This window comes from Symphalangus syndactylus, chromosome 6, assembly GCF_028878055.3.
Source record: "Symphalangus syndactylus isolate Jambi chromosome 6, NHGRI_mSymSyn1-v2.1_pri, whole genome shotgun sequence".
Classification (NCBI taxonomy): domain Eukaryota; kingdom Metazoa; phylum Chordata; class Mammalia; order Primates; family Hylobatidae; genus Symphalangus; species Symphalangus syndactylus.
In genome coordinates, this window is record NC_072428.2 from 9,210,303 (window position 1) to 9,224,829 (window position 14,527).

Consider the following 14,527-nt stretch of genomic DNA (forward strand, 5'->3'; position numbering starts at 1 on the left):
GGTGGTAGGTGCCGGAAGTGCCGCCATTTTGGGGTGTTCTGCTCTGGCGGCAGCGGCAGCGGCGGCGGGACGCGGAGGCTCCCCAGGGATTCGGCCTCAGCAGCGAGGCGGCGGCGGCGGCGGCGGCTGCGGAGGCGCAGGCAGCAGCTGAGGCAGCGGCGGGCTCAGGTGCAGCCGCTGGTGAGTGCTGCGGCCGCAGGATAACGGGCCGCGGGAGGGAGAGAGGGAAAGAAGGCAAGAGGGAGGCGCCGCGGGGCGGGTCCGGTTCGGGAGGCCGCGGGTCACAGGGCCCTCGGGCGCGGCCTCTCCTCGTTCCCTGCGTCCTGGGGCAGGGCTGCGATCTCCTCCTGCATGTCGGGGTCCCCGGCTCCCCGGGTCCTGTCGCGCTTGCCCAGCGCGTGCCCCCGCGCCCAGGGAGACCCGCCCTCCTCGTGGCCTTGCTTCCTCTCCCCGCGCCCTTTACCTTCACCCTCAGGGCTCAGAGGCCTCGTGCCCTGCCCAGGGCCAGCTCCGTTTTCCTCCTCTTTCTGGCTGCCGTGCTGGACCCAGGCTACCTGCCCGGGGACACCCCATCTCTGCCCCTGTCGCCTCACGTGTTCTTAGTGTCCACCCCTGTGGGCGCCGAAGGGTCCCCGCCCCTAGAAGGCAGCGCTTTTCCGGAGCCTCGAGAGCCCCTCGTTCCTCGCCTCAGATCCTCTAGGGCCTTGGCTCGCCCTCCCCCCACATCAGGTGCTCACCCAGTCGTGGCCTAGCAGCTGGGCAGGAATCTCGTACCCGGGAGCGGGGGGTGCACATTAAAGCCCTTTCTTCGCCAGGGACCAGGCTTTGAATTTAAACCCGGTGGTGTGTTGGTTGTGGCCCTCCGGGCAGGATGTTGTTGTAATTCTTGGAGACCATTACACATGCACCGAGGAGCCTCTCATTGGTTTAGGCTCATACTCATAGTTGAGGGGAATGTGGTGAGATTTTGATTGGAATCTGTTTCCGCAAAATGGAATCTCTTTCTCGCCAGTAGAGAGCTGTAGGTTTATTACCTTCGAGTAAAAAGGCTGTATAACAGTTTTAAAGAGCATGAAATGCTTTATAATGTGCGCAGTGTAAGAGGTTAGAAATACTCAATGTTTTAGAAGAACTTCATCTTTTTTTTTTTTGAAGACGGAGTTTCGCTCTTGTTGCTTAGGCTGGAGTGCAGTGGCGCTATCTCGGCTCACTGCAACCTCCCCAGGTTCAAGCGATTCTCCTGCCTCAGCCTCCCAAGTAGCTGGGATTACAGGCATGCGCCACCACGCCTGGCTAATTTTTGTGTTTTTAGTAGAGACGGGGTTTCACTATGTTGATCAGGCTGGATGGTCTCGAACTCCTGACCTCGAGTGATCCACCGGCTTCGGCCTCCCAAAGTGCTGGGGATTACAGGTGTGAGCCACCGCGCCCGCCCGGAACTTCACCTTTTAAAGGTCTTTTCGCTGTCTTTGATTACCCGTGAATTGGGAAGGCTTTAATTGTATGCTTTCCCCTTGCCCACAAGTGTAGCTTCTCTCCAAGCGCTATAGAAGTTTCAGCCTCTCTATTAATCCTTGGTGAGAAAGAAGGCATCTCCATATAGAATCACCCTCTCTGTTTTAGTATTAAGGAGTCCACCTAGAAAATCATGGAATTACAATAGCATGCACAAACTGTTGCTACAGTGATTTTCTTCTCGTGTTAATTTTTATATTCTTCTGGCTTTACTTACCTAGTATGTGGTTTCTGATCATGAGTTAGCCAAGATTGAAGCAGCACTGTTGGTAAAGCAAAGCTGGAGCTTTCAGCTGTTGCCTTAACCAGGAAGGTTATGGTTCCCCTAGTGGTTCTTTCCTCATGACAGTCCACCAGCTGTTTCCATTAAGAATGGCCTTTGGCCCAGATCATAGGCCTCAACTTCTATTCAACCATTCATTCTGACCCCTTTAAAGAAAACCCAGGGTTTTCTTTAGAGATTGTGCTATCTAGACTTAAGATCCAGTAGCAAGAGGGGCTGTTAGAGATGGAATATCTTTTCTAGAACCCCTTCACTTTTTGGATGAGGAAACTGAGGGCCCTGGAAGTTTAAGTGACTTACTTGCCCAAGGTTATGTTTTTTTTTTTTTTTTTAAACAATATCATGAGTAATAATGCCGTCTGCCCTTTGAGATGTAATGAAATGGGAAAGGACCCTGAATTGAAGTTAGAACTAGGCCTGGATTGTAATGCTTGCTCTGTCATTTACTAGTTATACAACCTTGGCAAGTCACTCAACTGTTCTGCTCCTCAGTTTATTCTCACCTGCAAAATGAAAGAAACAGCATTTGTCTCGCATGGTATTAGTTCAGCTTCAGTAACATGGTGAAATACCCATGATATAATAGGCAGACAGTGAAGTTTTTAGCCAAAATGATTTATTTTTCTAAAGATTTCCATGTATTTTTCTTAATACAGAAGTTACAGATTCACTATAAAAAAAAGATAAGTCAAAAAATGAAGAAACTCACCCATCGTGCCACCACTCAGAGATGATTGTTAAATATTGGGTCTTTATCTTGCCCATCCTTTTTATATGCTATAGACATGCCTATCTTCCCAAAATAGGCTTATTTTAGTCACAGTTTTGGGATGTGGGTCCTGTCCCCCCCAACCCCGCCATGGAGTCTTGCTCTGTCACCCATACTGGAGTGCTCACTGCAAACCCTGCCCCCCGGGCTCAAGCAGTTCTCCTGCCTCAGCCTCCGGAGTAGCTGGGATTACAGGCGCCCACCACCGCGCCCAGATAGTTTTTGTATTTTTAGTAGAGATGGGGTTTCACCATGTTGGCCAGGCCGATCTAGAACTCCTGACCTCAGGTGATCTGCCCGCCTCAGCCTCCCAAAGTGCTAGGATTATATGTGTGAGCCACCGTACCCGGCCTTTTTTTTTTTTTTTTTTCTGTAGAGACAGGGTGTCACTGTTTTGCCCAGGCTGGTTTTGAACTTCTGATTACAGATGTGAGCCACTGAGCCTGGCCTACATTTTAAAATTGTGGTTAAAAACACAAAATTGGCCGGGCGCGGTGGCTCATGCCTATAATCCCAGCACTTTGGGAGGCTGAGGTGGGGGATCACGAGATCAGGAGTTCGAGACCAGCCTGGCCAACATGATGAAACTCCATCTCTACTAAAAATGCAATAGCCAGGTGTGGTGGCACGTGCCTGTAGTCCCAGCTACTTGGGAGACTGAGGCAGGAGAATCGCTTGAGCCCAGGAGGTGGAGGTTGCAGTGAGCTGAGATTGTGCCACTGCACTCCAGCCTGGGCGACAAGGCAAGACTCTGTCTCAAAAAAAAAAAAAAAAAACAAAAAAACCCAACATTTACTAACTTAGCCATTTTTAAGTGTTCTGTGACATTAAGTACATTCACAATGTTGGAAAACAGATCTGTGAGTTTTTCATCTTGCATATCTGAAACCCTATACCTATTAGGCAACAGCTCCCCTTTTCCCCCTCCTACTAGCCCCTGGTGACCACCATTATTTCTGTTTCTACGAATTTGACTACTTTAGATAACATGTAAGTGGAATCATACCATGTCTGTTTTTTGTGACAGACTTATTTCACTTAGTGTAATATCCTCAAGACTCATCCATGTTGTACTGTGTGACCAGATTTATTTCCTTTTTAAGGCTAATACCCCATTGTGTATATTTATATCATATTGTTTATGGACTGCATCCACTAATGGACTTTTGGGTTGCAGCTACCTCTTGGCTATGGTGAATAGTGCTGCTGTGACTAGGTGTGCAAATAGGTATTCCAGCCTCTGGAACAATATCAGTTGTTTTGGATATATACCCCAAAGTTGGGATTGCTGGATCAAGTGATAATTCTGTTTTTAATTTTTATTATTTTGAAAGAATCCAGGCCACTGAAATAGTGTTTTTTTTTTGTCTCTTTGTTTTTTGAAGAACCCGTATACAGTTTTCTATAGCAGTTGCACCATTTTACAGTCTTGCCAGTAGTCCACAAGGGTTCCAGTTTCTTTACATCCTCGACAATACTTTTTATTTTTTCATGTCCATCTTAATGGGTGTGAGATACCTCACTGTGGTAGTTTTGATTTGTATTTCTCCGCTGACTAGTGATGTTAAGCATCTTTTCATATACTTTTTCTTTGGCCATTTATATATTATCTTTGGAGAAACGTCTGTTCAAGGCCATTTCTCAGTTTTTTTTTTTTTTTTTTTGAGACGGAGTCTCACTCTGTCGCCCAGGCTGGAGTGCAGTGGCGCAATCTCGGCTCACTGCAAGCTCCGCCTCCCGGGTTCACGCCATTCTCCTGCCTCAGCCTCTTTGAGTAGCTGGGACTACAGGCGCCCGCCATCACGCCCAGCTAATTTTTTGTATTTTTAGTAGAGACGGGGTTTCACCGTGGTCTCAATCTCCTGACCTCGTGATCCACCCGCCGTGGCCTCCCAAAGTGCTGGGATTACAAGCGTGAGCCACCGCACCCGGCCATTTCCCAGTTTTTTTTTTTGTTTTTTTTTGTTTGTTTGTTTGTTTTTTTTGAGACGGAGTCTCGCTCTTTCACCCAGGCTGGAGTGCAGTGGCGCGATCTCGGCTCACTGCAGGCTCTGCCCCCCGGGGTTCACGCCATTCTCCTGCCTCAGCCTCCCGCGTAGCTGGGACTACAGGCGCCTGCCACCTCGCCCGGCTAATTTTTTTGTATTTTTAGTAGAGACGGGGTTTCACCGTGTTAGCCAGGATGGTCTCGATCTCCTGACCTTGTGATCCGCCCGCCTCGGCCTCCCAAAGTGCTGGGATTACAGGCGTGAGCCACCGCGCCCGGCCCTATTTCCCAGTTTTTAATCAAGTTTTTTGATTTCATATTGTTGAATTATAGAAGTTCTTTATATTTTCTGGATTTTTTCTTTTTTTGAGATGGAGTCTCACTCTGTTGCCCAGACTGGTGTGCAGTGGTGTGATCTCTGCTCACTGCGACCTCCGCCCACCGGGTTCAAGCCGTTCTCCTGCCTTGGCCTCCCGAGTAGCTGGGACTACAGTCATGTGCTACCACGCCCGGCTAATTTTTGTATTTTTAGTAAAGAGGGAGTTTCACTATGTTGGCCAGGCTGGTCTCGAACTCCTGACCTCAGTTGATCTGCCTGCCTCGACCTCCCAAAGTACTGGGATTACAGATGTGAGCCACTGCACCTAGCCTCTATTTTCTGGATATTAACCCCTTATTAGATAGATGATTTGCAGATGTTTTCTCCCATTCTGTAATTTGCCTTTTCACTTTGTTGATTGTATGCTTTGATACACAAAATATTTCATGTTTGATATAGTCCCATTTGTTTATTTCTGGTTTTGTTGCCTGCGCATTTGGTGTCATATCCATGAAATCATTGTCAAATCCAATATCATGAAGTTTTTCCACTATATTTTCTTCTAGGAGTTGTATAGTTTTAGGTCTTACATTTAGGTTGTTTTAACCTTTTTTTCTGAGACGGAGTCTCACTCTGTCACCCAGACTAGAGTGCAGTGACTTGATCTTGGCTCACTGCAATCTCTGTTGCCCTGGTTCAAGCGATTCTCCTGCCTCAGCCTCCCGAGTAGCTGGGATTACAGGTTCCTGCCACTGTGCCTGGCTAAATTTTATATTTTTAGTAGAGACGGGGTTTCACCATCTTGGCCAGGCTGGTCTTGAACTCCTGACCTCATGATCCATCTGCCTCGGCCTCCCAAAGTGTTGGGATTACAGGCGTGAGCCACCGTGCCTGGCCCGTTTTAACCATTTTTAAGTGTATAATTCAGTGACATTAATTACATTGAGATGTTGTGCAATCATCACTGTGATCTTTCCAAAATGTTTTCATCACTGTAACCATTAAGCAATAACTCTCAATTTTCCCCTCCCCCCAGCCTCTGGTAGCCTCTAATCTATCTGTGTTTCTGTGAATTTGCTTATTCTAGATATTTCATGTAACTGGCATCATGTAATACTTGGCTTTTTGTGTCTAGCTTATTTCACTTAGCATGTTGTTTTCAAGGTACCTGCATCATTTTGTAGCATGTATCAGGACCTAATTTCCTTTTTTTTTTTTTTTTTTTTTTTTTGAGATGGAGTTTCGCTCTTGTCGCCTAGGCTGGAGTGCAGTGGCGCGATCTCAGCTCACTGTAATCTCCGCCTCCCGGGTTCAAGCTGCCTCAGCCTCCCGAGTAGCTGGGACTACAGGCATGAGCCACCTAGCCTGGCTAATTTTGTATTTTTAGTAGAGATGGGTTTCACCATTTTGGCCGAGCTGGTCTCAAACTCCTGACCTCAGGTGATCTGCCCGCCTCGGCCCCCCAAAGTGCTGGGATTACAGGCATGAACCCCCGTGCCCGGCCCTAATTTCCTTTTATGGCTGTCTTCCTTTACTTCTTGAGGTCAGGAATGTCTCCTTTATTTTGCTATCTTCTCCCCTCTTGGAGTTCTGTAAAGGTTTAATTGATTACAATTCATGCTCTTCATGTGGATTGCCAATCAGAGAGATGTCCACTGACATATTCAAACTTCTTGAAAATACAAATATGTCAGCATGTATAAAGTAGTCTATAACGATAATCCAAATCACTGTTTATAGCATTTTAAATTTCTAATCTAGTCAGATTTTCCTATCTTTGAACGTACAGCATTTTCTTGCTTTTTTTTCTTTTTGAGACAGAGTTCGCTCTCGTTTCCTAGGCTGAAGTGTAATGGCATGATCTTGGCTCACCACAACCTCCGTCTCCCAGGTTCAAGCGATTCTCCTGCCTCAGCCTCCCGAGTAGCTGGGATTACAGGTATACGCCACGACCCCCAGCTAATTTTTTGTATTTTTAGTAGAGACGGGGGTTTCTCCATGTTGGTCAAGCTGGTCTTGAACTCCCGACCTCAGGTGATTCACTCACTTCAGCCTCCCAAAGTGCTTCGATTACAGGTGTGAGCCACTGTGCCTGGCACAGCATTTTCAAAAAATGTGTGCTGAAAAAGTATCACATGAAGAGGATAAGAACTGACAAGTTCCTGCCTTTGCTTTATACCTGTAATATATGAATGGCTTTCTTAGGTGGACCAATTTCTAGGTATTTTATGTTGTGCACAGATAAATTTGTAAATCTGTCATTAATGGCCTAGTTAGAATAATACTTTCAGATATGAACATTTCAAAGATACTGATAGGTCTCTCAGTTTGTTCTAGTGTGAAGAAAGTTGACCGGGCATGGTGGCTCATACCTGTAATCCCAGCACTTTGGGAGGCCAAGGCAGGCGGATCATCTGAGTTCGGGAGTTCGAGACCAGGCCGACCAACATGGAGAAACCCCGTCTCTGCTAAAAATACAAAATTAGCCAGGCGTGGTGGCTCATGCCTGTAATCCCAGCTACTTAGGAGGCTGAGGGAGGAGAATCGCTTGAACTAGGGAAGCAGAGGTTGCAGTGAGCCAAGATCATGCCACTGCACTCCAGCCTGGGCTACAGGAGCAAAACTCCATTCCCTCCCCTGCCCCCCTCCCCACCCCCCAAAAAAAAGATGCTGAGAGTATCTGTCAATTGCATGAAAGGCCTTTCTCCTATTTTTCTCCCTTAAAAAGATGTAGGGAGGCCGAGGTGGGTGGATCACAAGGTCAGGAGATCGAGACCATCCTGACTAACACGGTCAAACCCCGTCTCTACTAAAAATACAAAAAATTAGCTGGGCGTGGTGGCAGGTGCCTGTAGTCCCAGCTACTTGGGAGGCTGAGGCAGGAGAATGGCGTGAACCTGGGAGGCGGAGCTTGCAGTGAGCTGAGATGACGCCACTGCACTCCAGCCTGGGTGAGAGTGCGAGCCTCCGTCTCAAAAAAAAAAAAAAAAAATATATATATATATATATATACACACACACACACACACACACACACACACACACACACGTATACATATGAGAGAGAGGGGCTGGGCATGGTAGTGCACGCCTGTAATCCCAGCACTTTGGAAGACTGAGGCGGGCAGATTGCTTGAGCTCAGGAGCTTGAGACCAGCCTGGGCAACATAGCTAGACCTCATCTCTACAAAAAATACAAAAATTACGATATTTTCCTACAAATTTTGTAAAACTTTTGTATTAAAAAGAGAAGAAATAAAAATAAGGTCTCTGGCAGCTGAGCAAACTTTATGCTGTAAGACTTCAGATTTGCTCCTTGTTATTAACCTCTTAATGCTCCTTGTTACTAACAATATGCTCCTTATTAATCTCTTAATAACCTCTTAACTCTTGTTATTAACCTCTTAATGGGTATTGGAGACTTTATGGCTCTGAATGAAGGTCAGTATTTATTTATTTTTTTGAGACAGAGTCCCGCTCTGTCGCCCAGCCTAGCGTGCAGTGGTTCAATCTCGGCTCACTGCAACCTCCACTGGGAGGGGTTCAAGCAATTCTTGTGCCTCAGCCTCTCAAGTAGCTGGGATTATAGGTGCCCGCTGCCATGCCCGGCTAATTTTTGTATTTTTAGTAGAGATGGGGTTTCTTCATGTTGGTCAGGCTGGTCTCGAATTCTCGACCTCAGGTGATCCGCCCACCTCAGCCTCCCAAAGTGCTGGGATTACAGGCGTGAACCACTCCACCCGGTCTTAATTTTTGTATTTTTACTAGAGATGGGGTTTCGCCACATTGGCCAGGCTTGGCCAGGCTGATCTCGAACTCTTGATCTCAAGTTATCTGCCTGTCTGGGCCTCCCAAAGTGTTGTGATTACAGGCGTGAGCCACCATGTCTGGCCTATTCTTTGATTCTTGATTTTTTTATTTTTATTTTTTTGAGAGTGAGTGTCACTCTTGTTGCCCAGGCTGGAGTGCAGTGGTGCCATCTCAGCTCACTGCAACCTCCACCTCCTGGGCTCAATCGATTTTCCTTCCTCAGCCTTCCGAGTAGCTGGGATTATAGGCGTGTGCCACCACACCTGGCTAATTTTGTATTTTTAGTAGAGATGGGGTTTCTCCATGTTGGTCAGGCTGGTCTCAAACTCCTGATCTCAGGTGATCTGCCCGCCTCAGCCTCCCAAAGTTGATTGCTATTAGTATAATCCTATAGTTACCAGAACATGTATACTAGAGTTACAGTACACTGAAGTGGTCAAAAGGCAAATAAAATAGAAATAAGAAAATTTTGATGAAAATCTGGAGAATTAAGTCTTTCTGTAATTGACAGTTGATTTTTTGATTGTGGAATCCTTAAAATGGAAATGGTTTGAAAGAATGATGTGACTTGAATGGGCTTTATAAACACAGCCTGGTAAGGATAGCTGTGACAGCTTGGGACAGTGGATTTAGGGCACCACCAGTTAACATTTCTGGGCCTGTTTTCCTATCTTTAAAGTGGAGATACCAACTCAGAATAGTAATGTGAGGATTAATTGAGGTAACTTAGGCTAGGCACTTAACAGTGCCTGATACAGTATTGATAATGCTGTTTCTTTTTCCATGTGTAAAATGGGCATACCACTAGTCTCTTGGGTCAGTAATGCATTTCAGCCAAATGAAATAAATAACACAGGTGAAATGCCTAGCAGTGCCATACATAGATGAGCAGTAGCTACTATGTCAGTGTTCCTTTTGTTTCCTTTTATGAGTGCATTTTGTTTTGCATTTTCTTGTGTCTGTTGTGGCTTAAGGGATAAGATTTGTGTGTCTGAAATGCTTTGCTAAACAGGGCATTGTTCCTTGTGGAATACTCGGGTAATATGGTTTCCTAGGTTTCATATTCACTATTTCTACTTTATGTGAGAGTCTACTGTTAGGAGGCTTCTGTGTTCAAAGAAAACTGAAAATTATAAATGAATATTTTGGATTTGTAATAGGGGACACTTGGGTCTCTTCGTAGTTTCAAGTGACGAGTTGAGGTGGGGAGGAGGGCTCTAATATTTAGAGTTGTAATGCAGATTTAAGACAATCAGTTTTAGCTATTTGCTTTGTAAACTATATTGTATCAAGAGTCCTTATTTGCCAAAAACAGCTTTCCTTTTTTTTAGAGACGGGGTGGGGACAGGGGTCCACGGGTCTGCTTTGTAGCCCAGACTGGTGCAAACTCTTGGGCTCAAGCAGTCCTCCTGTCTCAGCCTCCTGAGTAGTTGGGACTGATTACAGGAGGGCAACATCATGCCTTCCTTGAAGACAGTTTCCTTGATGAGACCTTTGTAAAATAACTTTGGCCTCGTCATAGAATTGGCTTAGAATCTTCTTAAAGTGGAGGTTTCTTTATGGAATTCTATAGTTATTTTTTTAACCTCTGCTGTGCTGTGGAGGCCATGAGTATGTATTTGTTTATTTTACACTTCATTAAGTTCCAGATTTGTAAAGTTTTGGGCTTTTTTGGGCTATTGTTTTGTGAGACAAGGTCTCATTGTGTCACTCACGCTGGAGTGCAGTGGCGTTACCGTGGCTCACTGTAGCCTCAACCTCCTAGGCCTCAAGTGATCCTTGCCCACCTCAGCCTCCCAAGTAGCTGGGACTATAGGTGCGCAACACCATGCTTGGCTAATTTTATTTTTTGGAGAGATGGGGTCCCACTATGTTGCCCAGGCTGCTCTTGACCCCCTGGTCTCCAGCAATCCTCCTGCCTCGGCCTCCCAAAGTGCTGGGATTACAGGCAGGAGCTACCATGCTGGCCTTCTTTTCCATTAGAGACAGGATCTCTCTTTGTTGCCCAGACTTGAGTGCAGTGGTGCAATATAGCCTGGAACTCCTGGGCTCAAGTGATCCTCCAGCCTCAGCTTTCCGAGTAGCTGGGACTGACTACAGGTGCACACTGCTACACCTGGCTAATTTTTTTTTTTTTTTTTTTTTTTTTTGAGACGGAGTCTCGCTCTGTCGCCCAGGCTGGAGTGCAGTGGCGCGATCTCGGCTCACTGCAAGCTCTGCCTCCTGGGTTCACGCCATTCTCCTGCCTCAGCCTCTCCGAATAGCTGGGACTACAGGCGCCCGCCACCACGCCCGGCTAATTTTTTTTGTATTTTTTAGTAGAGACGGGGTTTCACAGTGGTCTCGATCTCCTGACCTCGTGATCCGCCCGCCTCGGCCTCCCAAAGTACTGGGATTACAAGCGTGAGCCACCGCGCCCGGCCAACACCTGGCTAATTTTTGTACTATTTGCAGAGATGGGATCTCTCCTAGTCTTGAACACCTGTCCTTAAGTGATCCTCCTGCCTTGGCCTCCCAAAGTGTTGGGATTACAGGTGTGAGCTGCCATGCCCAGCCCTGTTGATATTTTCTAAAGCTGAGCATGGTGGCTCACGCCTGTAATCCCAGCACTTTGGGAGGCCAAGACACACGGATCACATGAGGCCAGAAGTTTGAGACCAGCCTGGCCAACATGGTGAAACACTGTCTCTACTAAAAATACAAGACTTAGCCAGATGTGGTGGTACGTGCCTGTAATCCCAGCTCCTCAAGTGGCTGAGGCACAAGAATGGCTTGAACCCAGGAGGTGAAGGTTGCAGTGAACTGAGATCACACCACTACACTCCAGCCTGGGCAACAGGGAGACCCTGTCTCAAAAAAAAAAAAAAAAAATTGGAGAAAATATCAACAAGAATGATGAGTTTTTGTTTAGTGATTGCATTGATACCTGATGGATCTCACTTAATCAAATTTGATGTGCCACTTTTAGATATGTTCATGGGTGCAGATATGGCTTTATTTATTTATTTGAGACAGAGTTTCACTCTTGTTGCCCAGGCTGGTGTGCAATGGTGCAATCTCAGCTCACTGCAGCCTTCGCCTCCTGGGTTGAAGCGATTCTTCTGCCTCAACCTCTCGAGTAGCTGGGATTATAGGCACCTGCCACCATGCCTGGCTAATTTTTGTATTTTTAGTAGAGATGGGGTTTCACCATGTTGGCTAGGCTGGTCTCGAACTCCTGACCTCAGGTGATTCCACCTGCCTCGGCCTCCCGAAGTGCTGAAATTACAGACGTGAGCCACCGCGCCCAGCCCGATAAGGCTTTAGAAAGAACTCTCCACTAACTTTATGACCTCCAGTTCTTTTTATAGCTACATTCAGCTTTGACAAAATGGAGTTGAATAATTTTACTTTCTAAGTTATAACTCCATTAAAACTGTGTTTTTGGGGGAATGTCTTTAGTTTGGAGATTATGCAAAATGAAGTTTTTTGATTCCTGGACTGTTTAATTTTGTAGTGTTATACTTTTAATTTTGAAGGGTCAGTAGTTTCCATTTTCTTTCTTTTTTTTTTTTGAGACAGTCTCGCCCTGTCACCAGGCTGGAGTACAGTGGCGAGATCTTGGCTCACTGCACCCTCTGCCTCATGGGTTCAAGCGATTCTTCTGCCTCAGCCTCCCAAGTTGCTGAGATTATAGGCATGCGCCACCATGCCCAGCTAATTTTGTGTTTTAAGTAGAGACGGGGTTTCACCATGTTGGCCAGGCTGGTCTCGAACTCCTGACTTCAGGAGATGCACCCGCCTTGGCCTCCCAAAGTGCTGGGATTACAAGTGTGAGCCTCCACGCCTGGCCAAGTAGTTTCCATTTTCATAGTAACATTGCTACTCTTCAGCAAAATAATCATTAAGTTAGAAACTGTCACCACTTTCTCCTTGTTCTTTTACCTTTTTGTTTCCTGTGAGATTGAGGTAAGCTCTTGCAGACTGTGTGAATATGTATGATATTGGTGATAATGTGGGGTGACTAATAGTCTACTGTGAGTAGACTATCTTTTTTAATCCAGTATTATTTGGACATCTGTTAAGTTTTTGTTAATTTCTGTTTTGTACAGATAATTTACTGTAGGCTTTTTCCAGTTTCTTTGTACTTCTAGCTTTTGTGTATGGGAAACATTCTACTTTTAAGCTCCAGCCGCTTTCCCTCACACTGCAGTCACATAGCTCAGCTAGTGTTTCTTTCCTGGATGAATTCTGTCTGGGTGTTGCTGCTGCTAACTTACCATGCTAGATTGGGTGGGATATTTTCAGTGAGAAACACCTGTGCCATTTACTGGCTGCTTGCCTGTTTATTGTTTTGTTGTTGTTGTTGTTGTTGTTGTTTGAGACGGAGTCTCTCTCTGTCGCCCAGGCTGGAGTCTAGTGGTGCGATCTCGGCTCACTGCAGCCTCCGCCTCCTGGTTTCAAGCCATTCTCCCTGCCTCAGTCTCCCAAGTAGCTGTGATTACAGGCGCCCACCACCATGCCCGGGTAATTTTTGTGTTTTTAGTAGAGACGGGGTTTCACCATCTTGGCCAGGCTGGTCTTGAACTTCTGACCTGGTGATCCACCCACCTTGGCCTCCCAAAGCGTTGGGATTACAGGCGTGAGCCACCGCGCCCAGCCTGTTTGCCTGATTTTGAGTGCTCTCTGAGCAAGAGTCTTGTGGGGGCCGGGGAGTGAAAGGAAGTCAGGGTGGTGATGACAGCTTGAAAATGCATAACTGTTTGACATTTGTCAGCTAGTGGGTGATTACTGCATGATGAAGCAGCACTGCTTTGTGTTCAAAGTCATTTAAGCCTTATAGCAGGCTTTCAACAAGGATCTTTTACTGGAAGCTGTTTATGTGGTAAAAGATTATTTATCCCTTAGGTCTATATTTCCTAGATGGCTAGAGCAAGAGGAGCAGACATCACATTTCGTGTTTAGGAATGCTCTTCAGCCCCTCCCTGCTCATGATCAGTATCTGTCATTTAGGGCACAGCTAACCTTTTTCATGAGGCTTTTCGTGTCCATTCATTCCTGTACCTGATTTAGTATTTTATTGATATATTTTATTATTTCAGCAGGATTTTAAGCTTTTTGAGGATGGAAACTGCCTTACTGCTTAGTGTATTGCATATACTTTAGGGGAGTGGTTCAGGCGTATAGTCCCTACTCTATACTTTGTGATTTAGCCCGTCTTGTAATATCTTATTGCACCAGAGGTGGGCACCTGGCCCAAGCTGGGCAAATCACTTTGTCCTAGGAATTTGAGATTGGAACTGAGATTCAAGTCTTTAAGATACAATTAGTCACCTACATTCAGAACACTCAGGACATAAAATCAGATGCTGGTATGCAGCCAAGTTCAGGCTCGTACATGTGGAAGCAGTGAAGGTCGTTCCATAGGGAGGGAGAAGTAAGTAGATTTCATCTGGAAAGAAGCATAGATGAGAAATGCAGCTCTGGAGAGAGGGCAGCCATCCACATGCAGAACAGAAATCTGGATGCCTAAAGACTTTCCAGGTGTGGGCCTGTTTGGAGTTCTTCGGATGGTCTAGTACCCTTTCAGTTAACTCTAGTTTTTGTGTAAGCTTTCTGTTATTTTCAGCCAAAATAACTTCGAGTTAGACTTAGTACAGAGCTCTGCACAGCACCTGTACAATTTGAAATTTAGAATCGTCCGGTCAGGGATCATGGCTCTTTGGAAGAGTAGCTGAGATTACAGGTGTGTGGCACCACGCCCGGCTGATTTTTTGTATTTTTAGTAGAAACGGGGTTTCACCATGTTAGCCATGACTGGTCTCAAACTCCCGACCTCAGGTGATCTGTCGGCGTCGGCTTCCC

General features: G+C 46.1%; 1 protein-coding gene across 26 annotated transcripts in view; it reads left to right on the top strand.

The window, feature by feature from the left end:
- Positions 1-14,527, top strand: part of CELF1 (CUGBP Elav-like family member 1) — a 91,373-nt gene continuing 76,846 nt past the window's right edge. For 18 of the 26 annotated variants that reach the window (XM_055281547.2, XM_055281549.2, XM_055281550.2 and 15 more), the window contains exon 1: positions 85-180. The gene's annotated coding sequence lies outside the window, so the exon portion shown is untranslated. Of the gene's footprint in view, positions 181-14,527 lie in introns of all 26 variants that reach the window. The other 8 variants (XM_063640936.1, XM_063640939.1, XM_063640940.1 and 5 more) reach the window with 5 other exon arrangements.